Source organism: Hypanus sabinus, chromosome 30, assembly GCF_030144855.1.
Source record: "Hypanus sabinus isolate sHypSab1 chromosome 30, sHypSab1.hap1, whole genome shotgun sequence".
NCBI lineage: Eukaryota > Metazoa > Chordata > Chondrichthyes > Myliobatiformes > Dasyatidae > Hypanus > Hypanus sabinus.
In genome coordinates this window covers 5,300,504-5,307,893 of record NC_082735.1, presented here as the reverse complement: position 1 = coordinate 5,307,893, position 7,390 = coordinate 5,300,504, and positions in this window count along the sequence as shown.

Below are 7,390 nucleotides of genomic sequence, written 5' to 3'. Positions count from 1 at the left end.
TTATTATACTCACCATATGATTTAGAGTATTCTGCAACCAATTTTATGAGTGTGCTAACTTCGCGCCAGAATTTACTTTCAGGAACATAACGTTTTCTACTCACTGGAACATTAGAGTTTGCAAAACTAAACCAATTCAATGGCTGTTCCACTGTAAAGTGTACCAGGTAGGTTACTGAATTCAGCTTGCATTGGTGTATTCCATGACATTCAGCACTCTACATGCAACAGCTATACAGTTCCAGATCAGCTTGAGCCGTTTTTTCACTACGTTATCACAAACTGTATTGAATAGAATGTAAAGCATTCAAATCAAAGGAGTGAACAGTTCAAATTTCCAGAAAACCGGGATGTGCTAACATGAAGAAAACCTTATTATTATACACAGCATGTTGTTTAGAGTAGTCTGCAACAAATTTTATGAGTGTGCCTACTAAGCTCAAGATGTTACTTTCAGTAACATCTACTTTTCTACGCAGTGGAACATTAGAGTTTGCAGAACTAAACCAATTCAATGGCTGTTCCACTGTAATGTGTACCAGGTACGTTACTGAATTCAGCTTGCATTGGTGTATTCCATGGCATTCAGCACTCTACATGCAACATCTATACAGTTCCAGATCAGCTTGAGCAGTTATATACACTAACTTATCACAAACTATATTGAATAGAAAGTAAAGCCTTCAACTCAAGGGAGTGTATAGTTCAAATTTGCTGAAAGCAAGTATGTGCTAACATGAAGTAAACTTTGTTATTATACTCACCATATGATTTAGAGTATTCTGCAACCAATTTTATGAGTGTGCTAACGAAGAACCAGAATTTACTTTCAGGAACATCACGTTTTCTACTCACTGGAACATTAGCGTTTGCAGAACAAAACCAATTCAATGGCTGTTCCACTGTAAAGGGTACGAGGTAGGTTACTGAATTCAGGTTGCATTGTTTTATTCCATGGCATTGAGCGCTCTACAAGCAATATCTATACAGTTCCAGATCACCTTGAGCAGTTATATACACTACCTTATCACAAACTGTATTGAATAGAATGTAAAGCATTCAAATCAAAGGAGTGAACAGTTCAAATTTCCAGAAAACCGGGATGTGCTAACATGAAGAAAACCTTATTATTATACACAGCATGTGATTTAGAGTAGTCTGCAACCAATTTTATGAGTGTGCCTACTAAGCTCAAGATGTTACTTTCAGTAACATCTACTTTTCTACGCAGTGGAACATTAGAATTTGCAGAACTAAACCAATTCAATGGCTGTTCCACTGTAATGTGTACCAGGTAGGTTACTGAATTCAGCTTGCATTGGTGTATTCCATGGCATTCAGCACTCTACATGCAACATCTATACAGTTCCAGATCAGCTTGAGCAGTTATATACACTACCTTATCACAAACTGTATTGAATATAATGTAAAGCGTTCAACTCAATGGAGTGTATAGTTCAAATTTGCTGAAATCCAGTATGTGCTAACATGATGTAAACCTTATTATTATGCACAGCATATGATTTAGAGTACTCTGCAACCCATTTTATGAGTGTGCTAACGAAGCACCAATATTTACTTTCAGGAACATCACGTTTTCTATCACTGGAACATTAGCGTTTGCAGAACAAAACCAATTCAATGGCTGTTCCACTGTATAGGGTACCAGGTAGGTTACTGAATTCAGCTTGCATTGGTTTATTCCATGGCATTGAGCGCTCTACATGCAATATCTATACAGTTCCAGATCACCTTGAGCAGTTATATACACTACCTTATCACAAACTGTATTGAATAGAATGTAAAGCATTCAACTCAATGGAGTGAACAGTTCAAATTTTCAGAAAACCAGTATGTGCTAACATGAAGTAAACCTTATTATTATGCACAGCATATGATTTAGAGTAGTCTGCAACCAATTTTATGAGTGTGCTATCTCAGCACAAGAATTTACTTTCAGTAACATAAAGTTTTCTACTCACTGGAAAATTAGCGTTTGCAGAACAAAACCAATTCAATGGCTGTTCCACTGTAAAGGGTACCAAGTAGCTTACTTAATTCAGCTTGCATTGGTGTATTCCATGGCATTGAGCACTCTACATGCAATATCTATACTCTTCCAGATCACCTTGAGTAGGTAGGTACACGAGCTTATCACAAAATCTATTGAATAGAAAGTAAAGCCTTCAACTCAATGGAGTGTATAGTTCAAATTTGCTGAAAACAAGTATGTGCTCACATAAAGTAAACTTTGTTATTATACTCACCATATGTTTTAGAGTATTTTGCAACCAATTTTATGAGTGTGCTAACTTCGCACCAGAATTTACTTTCAGGAACATAACGTTTTCTACTCACTGGGACATTAGAGTTTGCAGAACTAAACCAATTCAATGGCTGTTCCACTGTAAAGTGTACCAGGTAGGTTACTGAATTCAGCTTGCATTGGTGTATTCCATGGCATTCAGCACTCTACATGCAACAGCTATACAGTTCCAGATCAGCTTGAGCAGTTTTTACACTACCTTATCACAAACTGTATTGAATAGAATGTAAAGCGTTCAACTCAAAGGAGTGTATAGTTCAAATTTGCTGAAATCCAGGATGTGCTAACATGATGTAAACCTTATTATTATGCACAGCATATGATTTAGAGTAGTCTGCAACCAATTTTATGAGTGTGCTATCTAAGCACAAGAATTTACTTTCAGTAACATAAAGTTTTCTACTCACTGGAAAATTAGCTTTTGCAGAACAAAACCAATTCAATGGCTGTTCCACTGTAAAGGGTACCAAGTAGGTTACTTAATTCAGCTTGCATTGGTGTATTCCATGGCATTCAGCACTCTACATGCAATATCTATACTCTTCCAGATCACCTTGAGTAGGTAGGTACACTAGCTTATCACAAAATGTATTGAATAGAAAGTAAAGCCTTCAACTCAAGGGAGTGTATAGTTCAAATTTGCTGAAAGCAAGTATGTGCTAACATGAAGTAAACTTTGTTATTATACTCACCATATGATTTAGAGTATTCTGCAACCAATTTTATGAGTGTGCTAACGAAGAACCAGAATTTACTTTCAGGAACATCACGTTTTCTACTCACTGGAACATTAGCGTTTGCAGAACAAAACCAATTCAATGGCTGTTCCACTGTAAAGGGTACCAGGTAGGTTACTGAATTCAGGTTGCATTGTTTTATTCCATGGCATTGAGCGCTCTACAAGCAATATCTATACAGTTCCAGATCACCTTGAGCAGTTATATACACTACCTTATCACAAACTGTATTGAATAGAATGTAAAGCATTCAAATCAAAGGAGTGAACAGTTCAAATTTCCAGAAAACCGGGATGTGCTAACATGAAGAAAACCTTATTATTATACACAGCATGTGATTTAGAGTAGTCTGCAACCAATTTTATGAGTGTGCCTACTAAGCTCAAGATGTTACTTTCAGTAACATCTACTTTTCTACGCAGTGGAACATTAGAATTTGCAGAACTAAACCAATTCAATGGCTGTTCCACTGTAATGTGTACCAGGTAGGTTACTGAATTCAGCTTGCATTGGTGTATTCCATGGCATTCAGCACTCTACATGCAACATCTATACAGTTCCAGATCAGCTTGAGCAGTTATATACACTACCTTATCACAAACTGTATTGAATATAATGTAAAGCGTTCAACTCAATGGAGTGTATATTTCAAATTTGCTGAAATCCAGTATGTGCTAACATGATGTAAACCTTATTATTATGCACAGCATATGATTTAGAGTACTCTGCAACCCATTTTATGAGTGTGCTAACGAAGCACCAATATTTACTTTCAGGAACATCACGTTTTCTATCACTGGAACATTAGCGTTTGCAGAACAAAACCAATTCAATGGCTGTTCCACTGTATAGGGTACCAGGTAGGTTACTGAATTCAGCTTGCATTGGTTTATTCCATGGCATTGAGCGCTCTACATGCAATATCTATACAGTTCCAGATCACCTTGAGCAGTTATATACACTACCTTATCACAAACTGTATTGAATAGAATGTAAAGCATTCAACTCAATGGAGTGAACAGTTCAAATTTTCAGAAAACCAGTATGTGCTAACATGAAGTAAACCTTATTATTATGCACAGCATATGATTTAGAGTAGTCTGCAACCAATTTTATGAGTGTGCTATCTCAGCACAAGAATTTACTTTCAGTAACATAAAGTTTTCTACTCACTGGAAAATTAGCGTTTGCAGAACAAAACCAATTCAATGGCTGTTCCACTGTAAAGGGTACCAAGTAGCTTACTTAATTCAGCTTGCATTGGTGTATTCCATGGCATTGAGCACTCTACATGCAATATCTATACTCTTCCAGATCACCTTGAGTAGGTAGGTACACGAGCTTATCACAAAATCTATTGAATAGAAAGTAAAGCCTTCAACTCAATGGAGTGTATAGTTCAAATTTGCTGAAAACAAGTATGTGCTCACATAAAGTAAACTTTGTTATTATGCTCACCATATGTTTTAGAGTATTTTGCAACCAATTTTATGAGTGTGCTAACTTCGCACCAGAATTTACTTTCAGGAACATAACGTTTTCTACTCACTGGAACATTAGAGTTTGCAGAACTAAACCAATTCAATGGCTGTTCCACTGTAAAGTGTACCAGGTAGGTTACTGAATTCAGCTTGCATTGGTGTATTCCATGGCATTCAGCACTCTACATGCAACAGCTATACAGTTCCAGATCAGCTTGAGCAGTTTTTACACTACCTTATCACAAACTGTATTGAATAGAATGTAAAGCGTTCAACTCAAAGGAGTGTATAGTTCAAATTTGCTGAAATCCAGAATGTGCTAACATGATGTAAACCTTATTATTATGCACAGCATATGATTTAGAGTAGTCTGCAACCAATTTTATGAGTGTGCTATCTAAGCACAAGAATTTACTTTCAGTAACATGAAGTTTTGTACTCACTGGAAAATTAGCTTTTGCAGAACAAAACCAATTCAATGGCTGTTCCACTGTAAAGGGTACCAAGTAGGTTACTTAATTCAGCTTGCATTGTTGTATTCCATGGCATTCAGCACTCTACATGCAATATCTATACTCTTCCAGATCACCTTGAGTAGGTAGGTACACTAGCTTATCACAAAATGTATTGAATAGAAAGTAAAGCCTTCAACTCAATGGAGTGTATAGTTCAAATTTGCTGAAAGCAAGTATGTGCTAACATGAAGTAAACTTTGTTATTATACTCACCATATGATTTAGAGTATTCTGCAACCAATTTTATGAGTGTGCTAACGAAGAACCAGAATTTACTTTCAGGAACATCACGTTTTCTACTCACTGGAACATTAGCGTTTGCAGAACAAAACCAATTCAATGGCTGTTCCACTGTAAAGGGTACCAGGTAGGTTACTGAATTCAGGTTGCATTGTTTTATTCCATGGCATTGAGCGCTCTACAAGCAATATCTATACAGTTCCAGATCACCTTGAGCAGTTATATACACTACCTTATCACAAACTGTATTGAATAGAATGTAAAGCATTCAACTCAATGGAGTGAACAGTTCAAATTTTCAGAAAACCAGTATGTGCTAACATGAAGTAAACCTTATTATTATACACAGCAGATGATTTAGAGTAGTCTCAACCAATTTTATGAGTGTGCCTACTAAGCTCAAGATGTTACTTTCAGTAACATCTACTTTTCTACACAGTGGAACATTAGAGTTTGCAGAACTAAACCAATTCAATGGCTGTTCCACTGTAAAGTGTACCAGGTGGGTTACTGAATTCAGCTTCCATTGGTGTATTCCATGGCATTGAGCACTCTACATGCAACATCTATACAGTTCCAGATCAGCTTAAGCAGGTATATACACAACCTTATCACAAACTGTATTGAATAGAATGTAAAGCATTCAACTCAATGGAGTGAACAGTTCAAATTTTCAGAAAACCAGTATGTGCTAACATGAAGTAAACCTTATGATTATACACAGCATATGATTTAGAGTAGTCTGCAACCAATTTTATGAGTGTGCCTACTAAGCTCAAGATGTTACTTTCAGTAACATCTACTTTTCTACACAGTGGAACATTAGAGTTTGCAGAACTAAACCAATTCAATGGCTGTTCCACTGTAAAGTGTACCAGGTAGGTTACTGAATTCAGCTGCCATTGGTGTATTCCATGGCATTGAGCACTCTACATGCAACATCTATACAGTTCCAGATCAGCTTGAGCAGTTATATACACTACCTTATCACAAACTGTATTGAATAGAATGTAAAGCATTCAACTCAATGGAGTGTATAGTTCAAATTTGCTGAAATTCAGTATGTGCTAACATGATGTAAACATTATTATGCACAGCATATGATTTAGAGTAGTCTGCAACCAATTTTATGAGTGTGCTAACTAAGCACAAGAATTTACTTTCAGTAACATAACGTTTTCTACTCACTGGAACATTAGCGATTGCAGAACAAAACCAATTCAATGGCTGTTCCACTGTAAAGGGTACTAGGTAGGTTACTGAATTCAGGTTGCATTGGTGAATTCCATGGCATTGAGCGCTCTACATGCAATATCTATACAGTTCCAGATCACCTTGAGCAGTTATATACACTACCTTATCACAAACTGTATTGAATAGAATGTAAAGCATTCAAATCAAAGGAGTGAACAGTTCAAATTTTCAGAAAACCGGGATGTGCTAACATGAAGAAAACCTTATTATTATACTCAGCATATGATTTAGAGTAGTCTGCAACCAATTTTATGAATGTGCTATTTAAGCACAAGAATTTACTTTCAGTAACATAAAGTTTTCTACTCACTGGAAAATTAGCGTTTGCAGGACAAAACCAATTCAATGGCTGTTCCACTGTAAAGGGTACGAAGTAGCTTACTTAATTCAGCTTGCATTGGTGTATTCCATGGCATTGAGCACTCTACATGCAATATCTATACTCTTCCAGATCACCTTGTGTAGGTAGGTACACTAGCTCATCACAAAATCTATTGAATAGAAAGTAAAGCGTTCAACTCAATGGAGTGTATAGTTCAAATTTGCTGAAAACAAGTATGTGCTAACAGAAAGTAAACTTTGTTATTATACTCACCATATGATTTAGAGTATTCGGCAACCAATTTTATGAGTGTGCTAACTTCTCACCAGAATTTACTTTCAGGAACATAACGTTTTCTACTCACTGGAACATTAGAGTTTGCAGAACTAAACCAATTCAATGGCTGTTCCACTGTAAAGTGTACCAGGTAGGTTACTGAATTCAGCTTCCATTGGTGTATTCCATGGCATTGAGCACTCTACATGCAACATCTATACAGTTCCAGATCAGCTTGA